Genomic DNA, 22,870 nt, shown 5'->3' with positions numbered 1-22,870 from the left:
TCACTTTCTTTGATACTGGGGCATTTTTATTTTACATTTTTGCTGCTTTGCAGTCTTTATGATGAGGGAATGTTTTGTTGGCCATTTGCTTGCTTGCTTGTTCATTGACAGTGTGGTGAATAAGCTCTAGTGTATGTGTGTGTGTGTGTGTGTTTGTGTGTACGATTGCTTGGCTGTTAGTTAACATGACTGAATGTAGTGGCCATGTTAAACCACTTGTTGTTGCCGACTGCTCGTTGTATCTTTCTTTGACGATTTTTAGTTCGGCTAACTTGGCTCAAAATCTAAAGCGCACACTGGGATTTGTAACAAAAACGTTGGGCATCTGTTGCGTTTTAAGCAAGCAAGCTTTTCATTTCGTTGTGATAACTCCGGGAAATAAGACACGTTAGTGCGCGCGCGCTCTCCCTAAGATTTAAAACCTATGTGCATACGATAAGAATTTTAGCAGAAACAATAAGAAAAAGAAAAAATAAATAAATGCAGCATATAAATACGAAAAAAGTCGTTGCTTGACACAGATCAAATTGAAGTTTTAAAAAATGTAAATAAAATGACAAATTTTACAGTTACTCACTTTGCAATTGAAGGGTGTTTTCAGAGGCAATAATAAAATGAAAAAGGCAAACCTTAAAATTGATGCTGTTTAAAAAAAAAACAGAAATTAAGATTTAATATAAACAAAAAAAAAAAAAAAACCAAATACCAAACAAAAAAAGTTTTTCGAATTGGGAATTTTTGAGAATTTAAAACAAAATTCGCAACAAGTTGTTGGTGTTTGTTGTCTGCAAAACAAAAAATCGAAAAATTCAGCTACAAATATTCTCTATGCCCATATCGTCCCGTCCGTTTATCAGTTTAAGGCACTCATAGACATCTTACAACTGTGTGTCCGGCCGGTTGGTTATGCGTGTGCTCTTTTCAGTTGATTTGTGTTTTGTTTTTCGTTTTGCAAAAATTTACCATTTTCAATTTTAGTGTATCTGCAACGAGATGTATTTAAAGCATATGTGTTAATCGAACAGTTTAAACGAAAAAAAAAATAAGTAATCAACACAGAGCTAAAATAAAGGCAACAACTAGAGCTGGTTGTTGAAACAAAACAAGTGCAAAACGATAATTAAAGCCTCACAAAATTTCTGTAGCATTTTTCTTTAAGAGCTGTTTCACCCTGTCACATTAACATTGTCATCAGTTGGATTACTTTTGATTGTTTGGGACACTTAATTGCCAAAAGGTAAGACTAAGGTGTTTAAAACCAAAAGAAAGGAAAATTTATAACTTAATTAAATTGAAACGAAACATTTTGAAAAATTGCTCATTAAAATTTTCTTTAGGTCTTAAACATAAGTGCCCCATGAACTTTAATAGTACAAAAGGTTCCCATCTAAATATGGTTATGCGCTCGGTGGCTGGCAGAAAAATAAAACTCAAATTTATAACTTGAGCTCATTATACCAAAGACAAATGCATTTCAATTGCATTTTAAGATAATCAAAAAAAAAAAAAAAAACTTTCCAATCGTAAAACTAAGAAATATTTTTATATGACAGTTAAAAAGCAAAAAAAAAAAAAAAAATTCTGCCAATATTGTTAAACATATCAACGTATGAAATTTTCACTAAATTTTCCATAAAAGCCAAAAATCAACTAAAATTGTGCACCAACCCAGTAATGAAAGGTAAAAGTCGGGCGGTGCCGACTGTATAATACCCTACATCTACCCCATAAGTACAATGTGGGAGCTATATACAATCCTGAGCCAATTTTGATTGGCCTCGGGATGGGTTATCAAACAATCCCTATCAAATTTCGAGCAAATATATTCAAACTATCATAAATACGGTTGACAAATCACAACATTATTCAGTTACCCAAAATCTGACGAACATGTATATGGGAGCTGCATCTAAAACTCAACCGATTTCGAACAAACTTCTTTGATATTGTGTTGGGTATCGAGGAAAGCGTTGTGCACACTAAATGCTCTTGCAGTAACCCTAGAAGTGAAAATCGGGCGATATACATATATGATTGCTATATAAATCTGAACCGATTTTTATGAAATTTACCAGTATTACTAAGAGTCAGAAGCAAATCCTTCCTGCCAAATTTCGAGCGAATCGGTTAACAAATGAACACTTTATTGCAATACTTCTCAAAATCAGACGAATATATATATAGGGGGCTATCTCTAAATCTGAACCGACTTTGACCAAACTTCTTAGATATTGTGGTAGTCGTCAAGCATAGCGTTGTGCAAAATGTTGGCAAGATTGGTTTATAAATGCGCTTGCATTGGCTCTTGGAGTGAAAATCGGGCGATATACATATATGGCAGCTATATCTAAATCTGAACCGATTTCCATGAAATTGACCAGTAATGTCGGGAGTCAAGAGAAAATCCTTCCTGCCAAATTTCGAGAGAATCGGTTAACAAATGAGCACTTTATTGTAATATTTCTCAAAATCGGACGAACATATATATGGGAGCTATATCTAAATTTTGTGGTAGTTGGTAGTTGTCAAGGAAAGCGTTGTGCAAAATTTTGGTAAGATTGGTCAATAAATGAGCTTGCAGTGGCTCTAGAATTGAAAATCGGGCGATATATATATATACTTTGTATATATATACTTTGTATATATGTACTTTGTATATATATATATATATATATATATATATATATATATATGACAGCTATATCTAAATCTGCACCGATTTCCATGAAATTCACCAGTAATGTCGAGAGTCAAGAGAAAATCCTTCTTGAAAAATTTCGAGAGTGTCGGTGAACAAATGACCATTTTATTACATTATTACTGCAAATCGGACGAACATATATATGGAAGCTATATCCAAATCTGACCCTATATCCAAGATTTGTCAATGAATGCCCTTGCAGTGGCTCTAGAAGTTAAAATCGGGCGATATATATATATGAGAGCTATATCTAAATCTGAACCGATTTCTCTTAAATTCACGAATAATGTCGACATTCATAAGAGAATCCTTTCTGCTAAATTTTAATAGAATCGGTCAACAAATGACCATTTTATGGAAGCTATTTCCAAATCTGAACTGATTTTTTCAAATTTCAATAGGCTTCGTCTCTAGGCCGAAAAACATGCCTTTGCCAAATTTTAAGACGATCGCATGAAAACTGCGACCTGTACTTTGTACACAAATTAACATGGACAGGCACACAGACGGACATAGCTAAATCGAAACAGAAAGTGATTCCGAGTCGATAGGTATACTTTTCAATGGGTCTATCCCACTTGCCTCTGGGTGTTACAAACAAAAAAATTTTTAGAAAATCCTATTTAAAAAAAAAGACAGTTAAAATTATATTTTCTATTAACTCAAACTTTCAATCAAAATTAAATTAGGCAAATCAAGTTTTGACAAGATTTCTTGAAAATTATAATTCTTTGACTAATCTTGACAAAATTTGCCAATGAAAAAGTTTCAAAAATATGCACCAGAGTTTTAATTTGTAAACCCTACACCACCACTGTGGTACAAGGTACTATAAGTTTGTGCATTTGTTTGCAACGCTAAGAAGGAGAAGATCTAGACCCATTGATAAGTATACCGATCGGCTTAGAATCACTTCCTGATTCGATTGAGCTGTGTCCGTCTGTTTGTCCATGTATTCTCGTGATCAAGGCACAGGTCGCATTTATTGTCTGATTGTCTTGAAATTTTGCACATGTCACTTCTTTGGCTCAAGGACGAACGCTATTGATTTTGAAAAATATCGGTTCAGATTTAGATATAGCTCCCATATATATCTTTCATCCGATATGGACTTTTAAGGCTGTAAAAGTCACATTTTTTTCCGATCTTAACAAAATTTGCATGTGGTGTTATATTCGTAATATATCATGTCTTATATATAAAAATCAATTTGTGTTTGTTTGTTTGTGTGTTCCTTATAGACTCAAAAACGGCTGAACCCATTTTCTTGAAATTTTCACAGATGGTGCATAATGATGATGATGGTACTAGATTTTTTGATATCTGAAGGGGGAGCGGACCCTCCCCCTTACCCTAATTTTTAGAAACGCCAGATTTCGGAGATGGGTTGTGCGATTGTAACGAAATTTTGTGTGCTCTCTTATAGTAGCCTAAAAACAAAAATTTGGTATCCAAATTTCGGATGGGGCACCTGGGGGGCCCCATCCCCAAAACCTACAAAATGTATATATAGACCAATCACGACAATATGGGACTCAAATGAATGGTATTTAAGATTAGAAAACGTATCTGATATCCAATTGGCGGACCAAGTGTTTGGTGGACCACCCCACCCCACCCAAAACAAATCTTATTAACATTCCATTGCAGGATGTTGGCCCTCTATAGACTATTTGGTCTATTCCTTTAAATTCAAAGAATAGCACAGCAAATAACTTTCAAAAGTAAGGCAAAATGTGTGATATTGCTAAAAACCATTTAGCCGGCCATGCGTATCGCGATTTCTGATTCGCCCAGAATCTCGACCAGAGGGATTTAATGAAAATTGTAGTTTTAAGCCGGCAACTATAAGAAAATATCCACAATTTGGCTTTTCCTATCTATGCTTTTTGGGAAACGGTATTTTCGTGTAAAATTATTTTATATGTTTTTGGTATAAGACAAATTTTAGCTGAACAAACTTTTAGTACGTAAAACCATTTTAAGTTCTTCCGGGCCGTATCTTATACACCCTCCACCAGGGATCGAATGGCATAAGTTATTTAAATGACTTTTTCAAATATATAGGAGCTCTATCAAGTAATGGACCGATATAGACCGTATGTGTTATGGCTATTAGAAGTCATAAACAAGTAAAAGTTCGGCCGGGGCGAAACTTGTATACCCTCCAACATGTATCGCATTTGTCAAGTTCTTTGCCCGGTATCTCTTTATGGGCAAACAAAGGATAACGGATAAAATGCGTCATGCTATTAAAGCTATATCAGGTTATGGACCCATTCAGGCCATACTTGTTTTGGATGTTGGAGACCATAGTGGAAGTCATTGAGCAAAATATCAGCTAAATCGGATAAGAATCGGGAGATCGCTGTATATGGGAGACCCAGAGGTCTCCATGTTAACCCAGAGAAGACGGAAATATGCCTGTTTGCGAGGAAGACGAAGGTGGTCCAATTTAAGGAACCATGTTTCCTCAATAAGACGATTTCGATATCTGACAAGGTCAAATATTTAGGTGTGATCTTGGACAGGAAACTGAATTGGAAGTGCCACATTTCAGGAACGTACTGAGAATGCTAACAGATGTTGGGCACTATATAGACGGGCCGTAGGCTCGAAATGGGGCCTGAATCCTTGAATAGCCCGCTAGCTCTACAGAAGCGTGATTAGGCCAATACTTACTTACGCCTCAGTAGTTTGGTGGACTGCTATGGAGAAAAAGTACAACATAAGGAACATACAACAGGTTCAGAGAACACCTTGTCTTGGCATAGGCGGAGCGATGAGGACCACGCCCACTAGAGCACTGGAGACTATTCTAGATATCCGACCCATTGATATACAGATTAAGTGTGAGGCAGCCACTGTGGTTATGAGACTTAGGGCGATGGGAGAATGGGTTGAGAATGGGAGCAGCTTATATCATCGCGGTATACTCGAGGCGACGATATGAAACGTGGAAGGAAGGGAAGAGATTTCCGATCGGATACCTGAGATGAACCTTGAAGTCGAGTGCGACGCACTGCTACCATCGGCACAGTCTTGGATTGACGGAACCCTAGTATTGCCATCTGGAAGATCATGTTACACTGATGGATCAAAGCTCGAGGACAGAGTGGGCCTGGGGGTCGACATTGAGAATCCAGGGACTGAGTTCTGTTTTAGGCTGCCTGACCATAAACGGTCCTGCAGGCGGAAATCCGGGCGATCATGGAATGTGTGAATTGGTATGTTGCTAACGCGCGAGAACGTCGAGTGTGAACATCTTTACCGACAGTAAAATTGCCATAAGGGCAATAATAACCAGGACGGTAAGGCAGCTATATCAGAACATGGACCAATATGGCTCTTTTACAATGCCAATCGTCTTACACTAGAAGGAAGTGTTTGTACAAAATTTCAAGTAGCTAGCTTTATTCCTCCGAAAGTTAATGTACAAGCAACATACGGATGGACCGAGGAATTTTCACTCCTAGAGCCACTGCAAGCTCATGTATTGACCATTTTTCTTAAAATTTGTACAACGCTTTACTGAACGACTACCACAATATCTGAGAAGTTTGTTCTAAATCGGTTCAGATTTAAATATAGCTCCCATATATATGTTCGTCCGATTTTAAGAAATATTACAATAAAGTGCTCATTTGTTAACCAATTCTCTCGAAATTTGGCAGGAATGATTTTCTCTTGACTCCCGAATTATTGGCAATTTCATGGAAATCGGGTCAGATTTAGATATAGCTACCATATATGTATATCGCCCGATTTTCACTCCAAGAGCCAATGCAAGCGCATTTATTGACCAATTTTCCAAAAATTTTGTATAACGCTTTCCTCGACGACTTTAAGAATGTTTATAAAGTTGGCTCGAAATCGGTTCAGATTTGGATATAGCTTCCATATATATGTTCGTCCGATTTGCAGTAATAATGCAATAAAATGGTCATTTGTTCGCCAATATTCTCGAAATTTGTCAGGAAGGATTTTCTCTTGACTCTCGACGTTACTGGTGATCGTTGATTCATGGAAATCGGTGCATATTTAGATATAGCTGTCATTTATATATATCGCCCGATTTTCACTTCTAGAGCCACTGCGAGCGCATTTATTGACCAATCTTACCAAAACTTTGTACAACGCTTTTCTCGACATCTTTCACAATATCTGAAAAGTTTGTTCTAAATCGGTTCAGATTTAGATATAGCTCCCGTATATATATTCGTCCGATTTGAGAAATATTGCAATAAAGTGCTCATTCGATTCTCTCGAAATTTGGCAGGAAGGATTTTCTTATGACTCTTAACATTACTGGTGAATTTCATAGAAATTGTTTCTGATTTAGATATAGCTCTCATTTTTATATATATCGCCGGATTTTCATTTCGAGAGCTTCTGCAAGCGCATTTTTTGACTAATCTTCCTAAAATTTTATACCATGCTTTCCTCGACGACTACCACAATATCTAAGAGTTTGCTCGAAATCGTTTCAGATTTATATATAGCTCCCACATATGTGTTCGTCAGATTTTGAGTAATTTGCAATAATTTTGTCATTTGTACGCCGTAGTTATTACAATTTGCACATATTTAGTTGACCGCCTCAGAAATTATTATTATTAACGTATAGAAACCAACAAAATCTGTTGGTATTACCTCTAAAAAAACCAAGAGTGGTCTGACCAACCTTTTTTTTATGATATCATGATGGGTGTCATTTAGCTTTTAATAGATGACGGGATAAAAAAAAAAACTATATTCATAACTATAGTGTGGGAATTGGACATATCATTTCTGTTTTTATTGGATTTTTATAAAATATTTCGATACAAAAAAAAAAGGTTTGCACAATTTTTCCGCAAATCATCTGCAACAGTGTGGTATTTATGCCAATGCAAGTTGCTAAAATATTACCATTCTCCTCAAGCGTCTAACCTTAAGCGGCAAGCGGTGAAATAGCAAGTGCTTGCTCTTACTTTTCAAAAATATCTTTCACGTTAACATTTGAACTTTAACGACAGGTTATGATAGGGGACCGCCATAAAGCAGAAACAGAGAAAAAGAAGCACACACACACACACACACACACACCACAATGAGATTGTTTTGGTTTCTTGAGTGCGGTTCATGCAGAGGGCATTTTGCAAGCCACCGCTATTTGTAATTAAATTGTTCATAATTTTTCGAATAAACAAAAATCCAACCAATGTGTTACTAATTTTGAAGTTTTTTTTTTCGTTTGGGGTTTCGTTTGCTGGTTTTGCCAAATATATTGGGCTATTTTGGATTTTTGTCGAACATTTTGTAGTGAACAGATGTAATGAAGCATCACCTTCGCCAATATAACCCCTAAGGGCATGAATCATGTTATTTGTATATCGGCACATAGTCGTTGTTCCGTCTGTGTTGAAAGGCATTTTTGGCAATTTTTTGCAATGTGTTTGGGGCTTTTGTTGCTATGTGATGAATGTTCAAGGAAGATGTTTCTTCCATATATTTCTGGTCTTTAGGCCTTTTAGTAAAGTCCCATTTATATGCATTGCCTTAGTGAGGGGTCTGCTAGACAAAACTCCAAAATACATTTATAATAATCAGCAAGTAAAGAAAGAAAAACAAACACGGAATGGGCCGTCTGTATAATGCCCTAGTAATACTACCATGTCTAGCTACTAGTTTTAAAACAAGTAAAAAGAGGTTAAGTTCGGCTGGGCCGAACTTTGGATTCCCCCCACCTCGGGTATATATGTAAACCACCTTTCATCATAATCCAGTGAAAAATGCATTAATTATGCGCTCATAGGAGCTATATCGAAATATGGTCTGATTTGGACCGAATTCGGCACGGACATCTAATAAGTAAAATACATTGTTCAATTTTGTAGAACAAAATATTGGTCTTTGTGGTAGCTATATCCAAATATAGACCTATCTGAACCATAGAAGGCACGGATGTCGAAAAGACTAACATACGTCACTGTGTCAAATTTCAGCGAAATCGGACAATAAATGCGACCTTTATGGGGCCAAGGCTTTAAATCGAGAGATCGGTCTATATGGCAGCTATATTCAAATCTGAACCGATCTAGGTCAAATTGCAAAAAGATGTCGAAGGACCTAACACAACTCACTGTCCCAAATTTCGGCGAAATCGGACAATAAATGCGTATTTTGAGGGGTCCAAGACCTTAAATCGAGAGATCGATCTGTATGGCAGCTGTATTCAAATCTGGACCGTTATGGACCAAATTGAATGAAAGATGTCGGGGGCCCAACACAGCTCATTGTCCCAAATTTCCGAGACATCGGACAATAAATGCACTTTTTATGGCCCGAAAACCTTAAATGGATAGATCGGTCTATATTGCAGCTATATCATGTTCTTGACCAATTTAGACCGTACTTTGTATAGTTGTTGGAAGCCATAACAGAACACCGCACTCAAAATGTCAGCCATATCGGATGAAAATTGAGGCTTCTAGGGACTCAAGAAGTCAAATCGGGAGATTGGTCTATATGGGAGCTGTATCAGATTCTTGACCGTTTCAAACCATACTTGGCACAGTTGTTGAAAGCCATAACGAAACACCACATGCAAATTTCAGCCAAATCGGATGATAATTGAGGCTTACAGGGGCTTAGGAACTCAAATCGGGAGGTCGGTTTATATGGGAGCTATATCAGGTTATAGACCGATTCGGACCGTACTTGGTTTAATTGTTGAAACTCATAGCAGAACACTATGTGCAAATTTTCAGCCATATCGGATGAAAATAGAGGGGGCTAGGGGCTTAAGAACTCATATCGGGAGGTCGGTTTATATGGGAGCTATATCAGGTTGTAGACCAATTCGGACCGTACTTGGCACAATTGTTGAAAGTCATAGCAGAACACTATGTGCAAAATTTCAGCCAAATCGGATGAAAATTGGGCCTTGTAGGGGCTCTAGAAGGCAAATCGGGAGATCGGTTTATATGGGAGCTGCATCAGGTTATTCACAACGTCTTTGGCAAAGTTGTTGGAAGTCATACCAGAACACTATGTGCACCATTTCGGTCAAATCGAACAAAAATTGCGGCTTCCAGGGGCTAAAAAGGTCAAATCGGGAGATCGGTTTATATGGGAGCTGTATCAGGTTCTTGACCGATTTTGGCCGTACTTGGCACAGTGTTTGGAAGTCACAACAGAACACTATGTTCAAAATTCCAATCAAATCGGATGAAAATTGGGTCTTTCAGGGGCTTAAGAACTCATATCGGGAGATCGGTTTATATGGGTGCTATACATGGCAGGTTATAGACTGATTCGGACTGTACTTGGCAAAATTGTTGGTTAACTGAACACTATGTACACCATTTCGGTCAAATCGGACAACAATTGCGGCTTCCAGGGGCTCAATAAGTCAAATCGGGAGATCGGTGTACATGGGAGCTATGTACAAATCTTAACCGATGTGACCCGTTTGCAATCTTCAACGACCCTACATCAATATTGAGAATCTGTGCAAAATTTTAGGCGGCTGGCCTTACGCGTTCGACCGCTATCGTGATTTCGACAGACACACGGACAGACATGGCTAGTTCGACTCAGAATGTTGAGACGATCAAGAATATATATACTTTATGGGGTCCTAGATCAATGTTTCGAGGTGTTACAAAGGGAAGTGTCTAGATTAGTATACCCCCATCCCATGGTGCGGGGTATACAAATATACAAATCTTAATTGTAACAGATTTTGACTTTTCATAAAAGCGCTTATCGGATGATATATGGGATCTACGGGTATATATTCATCTCATCCGATTTTTATGAAATTTGTCAGTTACGAGTTTTGTTGAGATGATGAACCAAACAGCTGTTTCATAATTTTAAAAAGGTGGGATTAAACCTGTAGCGTAGCTGGAAATGACATAAAAGCTTATATCGGATGAAAGATGGATGGATGGATGGGTGGAAGCATCTACACCTGAGTCCACTATTTTCAAACAGCGATTTCAAGAGGAGAGTCTCAATGGGGGTCAGGTGCCAACGACTCTTACTTGATGAATACTGAGTGGCAATAATACTCGAAATTACACGGCGAGTTTTTGGCGCCTTTAAATAACCAATAACCTGTTGCCAGGGTAGGAGTGTCTAAGAGCGGGTGTCGGATCTTGAAGCAAGCGTCTCGCGGCATCGAGAGATACATATGCGGCTCCAAATAAAGCATGCGGTTGGAGCGCTGAACCAATAACACGCACCCGGAAGAAAAAAAGATTGCTTTGAGAAACAAAAGCATAGTAAATAAGGAACCCCCTAACATTGATAACTAACTCAAACAAAACAAGTAGAAACCTGTTAAGTTCGGCCGTGCCTCAGGGGCTCGTCTCAATCATATTTTATTCAGGTCCCGAGAACTCTTGTACAAGTCACAGTTTCATCGAAATCGGGGAAGAAATCCGCTTTTTATGGGATTCAGATCCTTAATTAATAGATCGGTCTATATGGCAGCTATATCTAAATATAGTCCGATCTGAACCATATTTGGATCGGATGTCTGGAGGCTTAAAACACCTCACTATTTAAAATTTCAACGAAATTGGGTAATAAAGCTTTTATGGACTTCAGACCCTTAATCGGTCTATATGACAGATATATCTAAACATCGTGCGATCTATACAATATGTGGGTCAGATGGCGGGAGGCTTAAATCAACTCACAGATTCCCATTTTAAAGAAATCGGGCAATAAGCTTTTATGGACGTCAGATTCTTAATCGGCATATCGGTCTATATGACAGCTTTTACACCCTTTACCGACAGATCGGTCTATATGAATATTATATCGAAATAAAGTCCGATCTGAACCATAGATAGCATGTGTAGATCATGTGGGGAAGATGATGAGACGTTGGATCATTTCCTATGTCATTGCCCGGCTTTCGCGGCTAACAGTCACCGGTACTTAGGTGGGGACACGAAACCAAACATAAACCAACATAGGGGAGTGCTATGGAGAACAATTAAGGATTTTGTAATCAACACGGAATTCCTAACTTAAAATTTTCTTTTTCGAGGTTACTTTGTAGTTTTTTGGAGCACACAAAAGAGACCGCAAACACTTGTTGATGTGGCGAAGCACACCTGACCAGCTAGTTTCTTTATAAGCAAACAAGGGATAATGGATAAGAATTGCTGTGGTATTGGAGCTATATCAGGATATAGACCGATTCGGGCCTTACTTCATTTGGATGATGGAGACGAAATTTTGCAAAAAAATTCAGCCAAATCGGATGGGAATTGTGCTCCATAGGGGCTCAAATAGGCAGATCGGTTAAAAAGGGAGCAATTTTTTATTATGGATAGACTTAGACTGTATTTGGCACGTATGTTGTAGGTCATAAGGGAAATGGTTGTGCAAAATTTGAGCCAAGAACTGCTAGGGTAGTTTTGGTAAGAGTGGCAACCCTTTACAGACTCACTTAGACAATTTTAAGTCCATTGTGATACCACAGTAGCGACAGACCAAGGCTTCTGGCGGAAATGGAAACCACGAGCCCTGCACTGGTAATCCAAGCACACGCTGCCAACTCGGCTAACGGGGCGCCCAGAACTGCTAAGTTAGATTCAAATGCAGCTTTGTCCAAATATAGTCCAATCTTAACCATACTCGTTACGGCAGCTACAAGTACTAGGTCGCCTCCTATACAAACTCCATGTCTCCCATTGCCTATTCCATAAGGTAGTATAAGTCTTGGAAGTCTTAGTCCGGGAACTACGGCTCCCTTTAATCATGACTCATGAATAAGATCGACGTCATATGCTTCAGTCATCAGAAGAACCTCTACTGACTAAGCGGCTTTACTGCGATAAAGATTTATCTGTAGAAGCCCGACCGTATTTGGGTTCAGATTTTCCACCACGGTTGCGTTAGCCTCATCTCCTGTATCCGACACTAGTTCATGCCCAAGGACTCGCTCATACAAAACAAGTTGAGTTCAGTCTTGGTGCCTTTGCTTCTTCATTTGAACGATATAGAGGGATGACAGTTCCTCAAATAATTCATCACTATGTCGCCTCCTGAGACCACAGTTTTCAGTTTTTCAGTTTTCTATAGTTTTTGCGAAGGTTTCATAGCATTCAGATAAACGTTATTAGAACGGATTACCATAATGGCTTGAGTTAATGAAAGCAAAATGTGTTCCCATTTTTAGACCATAAAATGCCTTAAAACGTTTGCTTTAACCCAGAAAAATCAAAACAAAACTTTTGCTTTTGTAGCTGCCTACATATCCAACCATATTTGCCATTAAATCAAACATCTAACTAAAAGTTCAATCACCTACTGGATGACACCTTGTCTCGTTCGCCAACATCTGATTTGAATGGGAACACATCCTATATGGTATAAGCCATTAATATTTGGCATTTAATCACAGCTAGTGTATCTAGTGATTGTCTTGGACAGAGGCCTCGATTAGGCCTTGACCTATCTCAAGCTTTGTCCATAAACAGTTTTGAAAAATGAAAAAACCACAACTCATGCCAAATAAGAATTGATGAAGAAATTTACATGATTTTGCATACAAATTTGGTAACAGCTACTGGAGTCAAGGCCTAGAGTCATTGATCAATATCTTATGATATAGTTTCCTCACATCACATCAATTATCAGAGAGAAAGACTAAGGGACCCCTTAAAACGTTGTTTCAAAATGGTTTTAGGGCCTTTAATTAACACATTATTGATAACAAGCACTTAAATCGATCGTAATAAGCAAGTGGAAATTATTAAATGGGATGTCATTAAGGTGGAAATACGTCGACATATTGACGTCGCAAATGTTTTAATCTCATTTTGCTTTTCTAAGAATTTCTATTACAGAATATGCTGTTGTTTTGTTACGTTTCTATCTAATGGTTCATTAAGAACAAAGTGTGTTCTTAATTCTTTATTGGTACAATTAGCTGGCTTTACATGAGCTTAGTACATTCTGCCAAGGAAATAAACACAGTTCACTAGGGTCAAGTAAAATTCCCCTGATACATTTTTTTTATAATTGTTATTTACATCAGTGACGTAAATTATTCTAAGCAAAAACTCCATTCTATAAACGGGGAAACTTTGGTCATCAGCCTAATTGATCAACTCTTGTTCAATAAAAAAAATCTGCGCAGAGTGTTAGCTCCAGTATTGTTAAACTTCACTTAAACCAACTGTAAAAAGAAGATCATTAGTTATTGACCTAAACATAAATTGGCTATCTCACATAGATGTGATTGAAGTCTCACCTTTTATTCCCTTTTAATTGAATCTGAGTGAAAACAAGCCGAAATATAATAAAACAAGTAAAAATCGACGGGCTGAATGTTTCGGTTCTTAAAGCCATGAACGCCACATTTTCTATCCGATTTTGCTGTAATTTATAAAAGTGAGTTGAACCAGACCCCCTGATATCCGAACCGAATTTGATCTGGACTGGACCATGCTTGAATTTAGCTACCATATAGGCCGTTGGGCCTTAAGCACATAAAAGTCTTTTTCCAATTTCCCAGGAACGTGAGACAGACTGTGACTTGAATATGGTTTTTTGAACCTTAGTTTTGAACCTCAACAATAGTTAAAACAAACTAATTTTGAGCAGTATGGAACTTCAGATAGCGCTAAAGAATTGTATGGTCGTTATGAGTTAACAGCTACGCTATTTTTAACAGCTACGAATTTGTTTATACATAGAACAAGTTCACTTTAAACTCCTCACAAGTAAAATAGGAATTTACAAGCATTGAAACTGTAATGGAAGCAATTGAAACATAACGATTTTTCCGAACTCTTTGAAGAACCCAATCGGAGATTGGCAGACACGTCATTATTACGCAGCACATTTAATTCCGCATGTCTGCCACCCCATGCTTTCGATCGCCTAGCTACATTGAAGAAGAAGAACGATTTTTTATGAACATTGCCATTATATATTGAAACAACACTTTACCTTTTGCCGCAGTTGAGAGTTGAACCATCACACACTATTTTCTCCATTCAATATTCGCTAACAAAACAAAAAGCAAAACATTTTCTAACTCTTTTTCATCAAAGATGTTCATTTAATTTTTGTTTACGTTTGACATGTTCTATTTTTAGACTCAATGGCTCACCACTAGTTTATACATGCTTTAGTTTTGAAGCATGTTTTTGCTTCAAAACTAAAGCAGAAATGGATATTAAAATAACCATTTTAGTTATACTAAATACAATAAAAATACAAATTTCTTTACGTAGTTCATTTAGTAGATTTTAGTAAAGGTATCGTCAGCGAAGAAATGCTTTTACCCATGGTTAGTAAAATTCTCGCTTATTTCAAAAATAATTGTTTAAGGAAAATTACTAACTCTACTTGAGTTGTCAAATATTTTATCGATACTCATGAGTAGTTAATTTTATTTTTAAAAAGTTAATTTTCTAACGGTTTAGACATTTTTACTAACCTTCTTATATATAACAAGCAAAAACCTGTTAAGTGCGGCCGTGCCGAACTTTGGATATTCACCACCATGGATAAATTAACAATCCTTTTTTATAACAACTCCACTACCATGTCCATTGTGATATGCAACTCCGGGCAGGTCTGGATCATATTTAATCGAGGTCCTGAGAACTCTTATACAAGTTACAGTTTCAGCGAAGTGGGGCAACAGTTCCGCTTATATGGGATTAAGAACCTTAATTGGAAGATCAGTCTATATGAAAGCTATATCATAATATAATCTGATCTAGACCATATGCTGGCTGGATGACGGAACGCTTAATACAAGTCACTGCGTCCAATTCCAGCGAAATCGGGTTATAAATGCGGCTTTTATGGGCTTCAGACCCCTTATCGGCAGATCGGTCTATATGGCAGCTATAACTGAATATAGTCCGATCTCAAACATATTTAAGTCGGATGTCGGGAAGCCTAAAACTACTCACAGCTTAAAATTTCAGCGAAATCGGATAAAAAAATAAGCTCTTATGGGCTTTAGACCCGTTATCAGCAGATCGGTCTATATGGCAACTATATCTTAATATAATCCGATCTGAACCACATTTAGGCCGGATAATGGGAGACCTAAAACTACTCACTGCTTAAAATTTTAGCGAAATCGGATAAAAAAATAAGCTTTTATGAGCTTCAGACGTATGAGCAAATACGTATCTGTGCCTAATTTCAGCTCAATATCTCAATTTTTGTAAGCTCTAGTATGATTACAACAGAAGGACGGACAGAGTTACCCACGGACATCTTTAATTCGTCTTAAAATTTTACGACGATCCGAAATTGATATTTCGATGTATTGTAAACGGAATGACTAAACGAATTTACCCACTATCCTATGATGATGGGTATAAAAATCAATTTGTGTTTGTCGCTTAGTTCCATATTGACTCGAAAACGGCTGAGCTGATTATCGTAAAATTTTCACAGATTGTGCAGGTTTGTCTGGAAGAAAACATAGGCTATATAATTTTTTGATATCGGAAGGGGGAGGACCCTCCCCCTTACCCCAAATGTACTACCCAAAAATAAAAGTGTACCGATCGGGACAATATGCCACATTTATAATCTGATTTTGCTGAAATTTGGAACAGTGAGTTGTGTTAGGCCCTTCGACATCCCTTTCCAATTTAGCCCAGATCGGCGAAGATATGTATTGGGTTGCCCAAAAAGTAATTGCGGATTTTTTTTAAAAGAAAGTAAATGCATTTTTAATGAAACTTAGAATGAACTTTAATCAAATATACTTTTTTTACACTTTTTTTCTAAAGCAAGCTAAAAGTAACAGCTGATAACTGACAGAGGAAAGAATGCAATTACAGAGTCACAAGCTGTGAAAAAATTTGTCAATGCCGACTATATGCAAAATTCGCAATTACTTTTTGGGCAACCCAATATATAGCTGTCATATAGAGCGATCTCTGGATTTAAGGTCTGGAGCCCATAAAAGGGCATTTATTGTCCCACTTTGCTGAAATTTGGGACAGTGAGTTGTATAAGGCCCTACGACATATTTCTGCAATATGGCCCAGATCGTTTCTGAATTCGTTATTGCTGTCATATCGACCGATCTCTCGATTTAAGGTTTTACGCTCATAAAAGGCGCATTCATCGTTCGATTTTGCTAAAATTTGGGACAGTGAGTTGTGTTAGGCTTTTCGACATCCTTCAGATCGGTCCAGATTTGGATATAGCTGTCATATAGACCGATCTCTCGATTTAAGGTTTTGGGGCCATAAAAGGCGCATTTATTGTCAAATTTCTCTGAAATTTGGACAATGAGTTGTGTAAGGCCCTTGGACATCCTTCATCAATTTGGTCCAGATCGGTTAAGATATGGATATAGCTGCGATATGAACCGATCTCTCGATTTCGATGAAATTTGACACTGCGACTTATGTTAGGCTTTTCCACATCCGTGTGGTATATGGTTTAGAACGGTCAATATTTCGATATAGCTACTAAATAAACAATATTTTGCTTTACAAAATTGAACAATGACTTTTACTTATTAGACCGAACAATGTCCGTATCGAATTGGTCCAAATCGGACCATATTTCTATATAGCTGTTATGGTGGCATAAGTTATGCATTTTTCACCGGATTATGAGGAAAGGTAGTTTTACATATATATCCGAGATTCATATAATATACCCAAAGTTCGCCCTGACCGATCTTAACACCTTTTTACTTGTTTTCAATGTTCTAGCCAGAATTCGAACGCAGGCGATCAGCGTCATAGGCGGGCATGGGCTACAGTAACACAAATTCGAAATTCACGTTCAGTGCGAAGTGTCCCTACACTAAAAAGACATTAGAGGATTAAATAAGGCGCAGCAGAGCGGGCCCAGTTCGGCTAGTAGTGGATTAATACAATGAACTAAATTATATTATGTTATTAACTCATTATTAAGATAAGAATTTTTCTGACTGTATCATCCATATCCATACGTATTGTAAATAAAGTAGGGTTATAATAAAATAGGGTTAAAAATATGTATCCAAAGTTAAGCACGGCCGAAATTTATGCGTTCTTACTAGATTTTTTTTTTTGTGCTAAACATTTTTTTATTGCAATATTTTTAATTAAACAATTTAAAATGATGCTCGTATCTATAAAAAAAAGCATTCTAAACTATCTCCCCCTCATATGTAGATTTTTTAAGTGATTTTATTTTTAGCGCAAAAAATCGAAACAAAAAAACTTCCGTCCATCCATTGTAATCTTTTAAACTAAACTCATTTCAGCCTAAGAATTCTTAAGTTCTTAACAATTCAGCTACCCAGGCTTATGATATTTTAAAACAACATCACGTGCGCTACTTATTTCTTCAAGATATTTGGATAATGGCGTATCTGTTGAGTAGCAACCGATAGCTGGGCAATGTTGTATTGCGCGCTTTTATTGGCTTTGGCTTCTTTGCAATTTTCCAACAACAAGTTTCAGGTTTGTTGCAATGCGAAACGTGCATTATGTGTCGACTCGTCATTTCTTTGACGTTTCTCGCATTTTGTTTGCTGTTGTTTTTTCTTCTCTTCTCTTTTTTTTTTGTTTGGGTTTTGTTTTTGCTTTTCGCTTGACATTGACTTACATATTTTTGCTTTTGTATCCAGATTCACTTTCTTGAACTGCTTGATTAGCAACTTTTTCACTTGTCTGTTTTTGATTTTTTACTTTTGCGAAAAAAAACCCAAACAAAATGAAATTTTAACGAGCCAAATAAAGCCTTAAAGAAAGAAAATTAAAATAAAGAAAATACAAAACAAGACTCTTTCTTGTTTTGTGTGGCTGCGGCGGCTTTGCCAATGATAAAATAAAAGCCAGCCAAAGGAAAAGAGTTTGCAAAAGCCATAGCCGTCATCATGGCAAAAATTATGTAAATCAGCTGATAAATTGATGCTCATATCATATGAGGTAATCTGCAAAAAGCCAAAACCAAAACAAAACAATAACCCATAAAAGCTATGACCACATGGTTGGGACTAGTAGAAAAACAAAAACAAAAACAAAAATTTCGCTTATGGGCTGATGATTTGATGAGATAGATAGATGGCTACTTAAAGCTAAGTAGTTATAATTAATTTATTGATACTGAAATCTAAATGTGCATAATAAACACTTTGGCTATAATTAATTCTCCTTTTTTTTGTTGGTTTTATTTCTTCGTTATCATATACTTTTTCCTCCAATGCTGCGTCTGGCCAAGTGTTTGTTAAAACAAAAGACTTAAGACACAAACTTTGTATCTCAATAAATGTGCAAAATGATTTTTGGTCACTGCCAGCTACCCCATCATCGTAGTCGCCATTGTCGCTGTCAACGTCTAACATAGATTTGGTAATATTTCATTTTGTTGTTGTTGTTATTTATAAGTTTTTCTCCATGTCGTTAGCATATCTGTTTTGTTGTATGATTTGTTTAAAGTTTAACAAGAAGCCAATAATCATAGTTCTGTTTCGTTATGTTGTTGTTGTTATTGTTGTGCTTACTATTATTATTGTAAATTATGCTTAGTTGAGCCATAAAAACGTCGTCGTCGTACTCAACGACTTGCAGTGATGCGTAGACAACTTTAAAGTTTTGTTATTTTATTTTGAGTGTGTGTGTGTGTGTGTATGCACTCTGGTTGTTGTTGTCTTGCCATTTTAAATACTTATTACACTTTAGTTGCCTATATATCATTCGTTTAATACTTTGTTTTGTTTTTAATTTTTCTTCTGCTTTATTTTTACTCGTTATCGTGTAATCAGATATTTCATTACATTTTTGCTATGGCCCAATTTCTTTATTTTTTTTTTCAAAGGCCTTTGTGGTTGAAGTACACCAAATTTTAAATGGTTTTGAACCCAAATTAAGCGAAGTAGAAAAACAAATTAAAATCACCGTTTGATTGACCCCTCTGTGGAAGTACTTCAAATGACTTGGCTTGTTTCCTATAATTAAGTCATAACAACAAAGAAAATTAATCGCCATTCATATAGACTTTTAATCTGTTTATAGAAATACAATCGGAACTTTTTTTTTATTGCTTTCGTAATATGCGCTAAGAACATAGCACGTAACACTATTTGTTATATAGTGCTATGAAATGTAGTCATTAAGTCATAGGCTTGTAATTAGAAAATTTCTTAGTGGAGACTTCCCCTAGTTTCCGCGCAATATGCTCACAAAGGACATGAATAGTCTTAGTGAGACAATGAAAGTTGGATCAAGTCCAGAGGGAGCTTTTATTGGGAGAGAAATTGCCATGTTTAGTAATTCCGGTGAAGGCCAGAGGACTGCCGCTAATAAACTTGGTTCACCCCAAACCTTTCGCTTCGACGCAGTCCAAGGAAGTGGGCGACGAATGCTCATGTAACATTGTGGAACAGCGAAACAGTCGGTAGGACAGCGAAAATCCCATGGGTGTTCTGGATGGTGAGAGGACGAGGCTATTACTGAAAGGAAGTAAGAAGGAGGTCAGTATAGCTATTGGTTTTATAACTTGAGACATAGGACTACGAGCTCACTTGTGTAAAATCGGTGCGGCAAGTGATAGCATGTGTAGGGCATGCGGGTAAGATGATGAGACGTTGGAGCATTACCTTTGCCATTGCCCGGCTTTCACGACTAACAGATACCGGCACTTAGGTGGGGACACAATACTAGACATGAACCAACTTAGCTGAGTGGTATTGAAAACAATTAAGGATTTTGCTTCACAGATTGAGATATTGAGCTGAAATTTGGCACAGATACGTCTTTTTGATACACGCTGGTTAAGTTCTTGAACGGGCCAAATCGGACCATATTTGGATATAGCTGCTAGATAGACCGATTTTCCGATAAAAGGTCTACTGCAAATAAATGCTTTAATTTTTGTCCGATTTCGCTGAAATTTGAAGCAGTGAGTAGCCTAATGCTTCTCGACATTGTACTTAAATATGGTTTAGATCGGACTTTATTTAGATATAACTGTCATATAGACCGAACTCCCGATAAAAGGTTTGAAGCCCATAAAAGCTTTATTTTTCAACCGATTTGGCTGAAATTTAAAACGGTGAGTAGTTTTAGGCCTCCCAATATAGGACCACATTATGGTTCAGATCGGTCTATATTTAGATATAGCCGTCATATAGACCGATCTGCCGATAAAGGGTCTGAAGCCTAGCACGGAATTCCTTAAACTTAAAATTTTCTTTTTAGAGGTTATTTTATAGATTTTACAGCGCACAACAAACTGATTTAGGTGTATGTCCATAGTGTCATGGGGCGCATTAATATCTGCACCCTCCTTTCAACCTTACCTAGTAATTCCGAAATACATAAACCTCTATTCCCAATTTCCGGGTAAGAGACAGTTGCTGATCAGATGAAATAGAAACTAACGAAATCATGGGCAGACTACGAGGAGATGGTTTAATAGAGCCCATCGAACCTGTGAAAAGGGACCCCGATTAAATAAGAAACAAGTAAAAAGGCATCAAGTTCGGCCGAGTTGAACTTTGGATACCCACCACCTCGCGTATATGTGAAAACCCCCTTGCGTCACAATCCAGTGAAAATTGGATAACTTATGCACCCAAATTCGGCACGGACGTTGAGTGGTGTAATAAATATAAGTCACTGTTGAATGAAATGTATATCAAATTTCAACAAAATCGGGTAATAAATAAAACTTTTGTAAGGTTCAAACCTTTAATAGGCATATCGGTCTATATGGCAGCTATGTTTAAATACAGACCGACATCAACCATATTAAGGTCGGATATCAGGAGGCTCAAAACAACGCAATGTTTCAAATTTCAGCGAAATCGGGTAATAAATAAAGCTTTTATAGGCTTCAGACCCTTTATCGGCAGATCGGTCTACATGGCAGCTATATCTAAATATAGTCCGATCTGAACCATATTAAGGTCAGATATCGGGAGGCTTAAAATAACCCACTGTTTAAAATTTCAACAAAATCGAATAATAAACAAAGCTTTTATAAGCTTCAGACCCTTTATCGGCAGATCGGTTCATATGACGGCTATATCTAAATATAGTCCGACCTGAACCATATTGTGCTCCTATATTGGGAGGCCTAAAACTACTCGCCGTTTTAAATTTCAGCCAAATCGGTTGAAAAATAAAGCTTTTATAGGTTTCAGACCCTTTATCGGCAGATCTGTCTATATGGTAGCTATATCTAAATATAGTCCGATCTGAACCATATTAAGGTCAGATGTCGGAAGGCTTAGAATAACCCACTGTTTTAAATTTCAGCGAAATCGCGTAATAAATAAAGCTTTTATGGGCGTCAGACCCTTTATCGTCAGATCGGTCTATATGGTAGCTATATCTAAATATAGTCCGATCTGAACCATATTAAGGTCGGATATCAGGGGGCTCAAAACAACTCAATGTTTTAAATTTCAGCGAAATCGGGTAATAAATAAAGCTCTTATATCGGTCTATATGGCAGCTATATCTAAATATAGTCCGATCTGAACCATATTTGGGTCAGATGTCGGGAAACCTTAAGCTACTCATTGTTTCAAATTTCAGCGAAATCGGACAAAAATAAAGCATTTATTTGCATTAGACCCTTTATCGGGAGATCCGATTTGGCCCGTTCAAGAACTTAACCAGCGTGCATCAGAAAGTTTCTGTGCCAAATTTCAATATCTCAATCTGTGAAGGCTGTAGAGTGACTACAACAGACGGACGGACAGACACACGGACACCTTTAAATCGTCTTAGAATTTTACGACGATCCGAAATATACATACTTTGTAGGGTCGGAAATTGATAATTCGATGTGTTGCAAACGGAATGACTAAACGAATATTCCCATTATCCTTGGGAGATGGGTATAAAAATTTTGTTGAAGGGTATAAGTTTTGTAAGGACTCAAGTAGTCAAAGCTGTATAACGGTTTATATGGGAGCTATATTAGGTTATAGACCGATTTGGACCGTACTTGACAAAGTTGTTGGAAGTCATAGCAGAACACTATGTGCAAAGTTTAAGCCAAATCGGACAAAAAAGGTGGCTTGTAAGGGCTGAAGAAGTCAACTCGAGAGATCGGTTTATATGACTTAACGTACTTAGCATAGTTGTTGGAAGTCGTTACAGAATACTGCATATGAAATTTAAGCCAAATCGGACAACAATTTGTGCTTCCAGGGGCTCAAGA

General features: G+C 37.2%; 1 protein-coding gene across 5 annotated transcripts in view; it reads left to right on the top strand.

Annotated features, from left to right (window-relative positions):
* Window positions 1-379: 379 nt before the first annotated feature.
* The window catches only part of LOC106090959 (scavenger receptor class B member 1), a 201,685-nt gene continuing 179,194 nt past the window's right edge, over window positions 380-22,870 (top strand). For 3 of the 5 annotated variants that reach the window (XR_009396899.1, XM_059361888.1, XM_059361873.1), the window contains exon 1: window positions 380-1,237. The gene's annotated coding sequence lies outside the window, so the exon portion shown is untranslated. The remainder of the gene's footprint in view (window positions 1,238-22,870) is intronic. The other 2 variants (XM_059361883.1, XM_059361877.1) reach the window with 2 other exon arrangements.

Source organism: Stomoxys calcitrans, chromosome 1, assembly GCF_963082655.1.
Source record: "Stomoxys calcitrans chromosome 1, idStoCalc2.1, whole genome shotgun sequence".
Lineage (NCBI taxonomy): Eukaryota > Metazoa > Arthropoda > Insecta > Diptera > Muscidae > Stomoxys > Stomoxys calcitrans.
The sequence above is the reverse complement of the archived record's forward strand: the minus strand, read 5'-3'. Positions and strand labels throughout refer to the sequence as shown.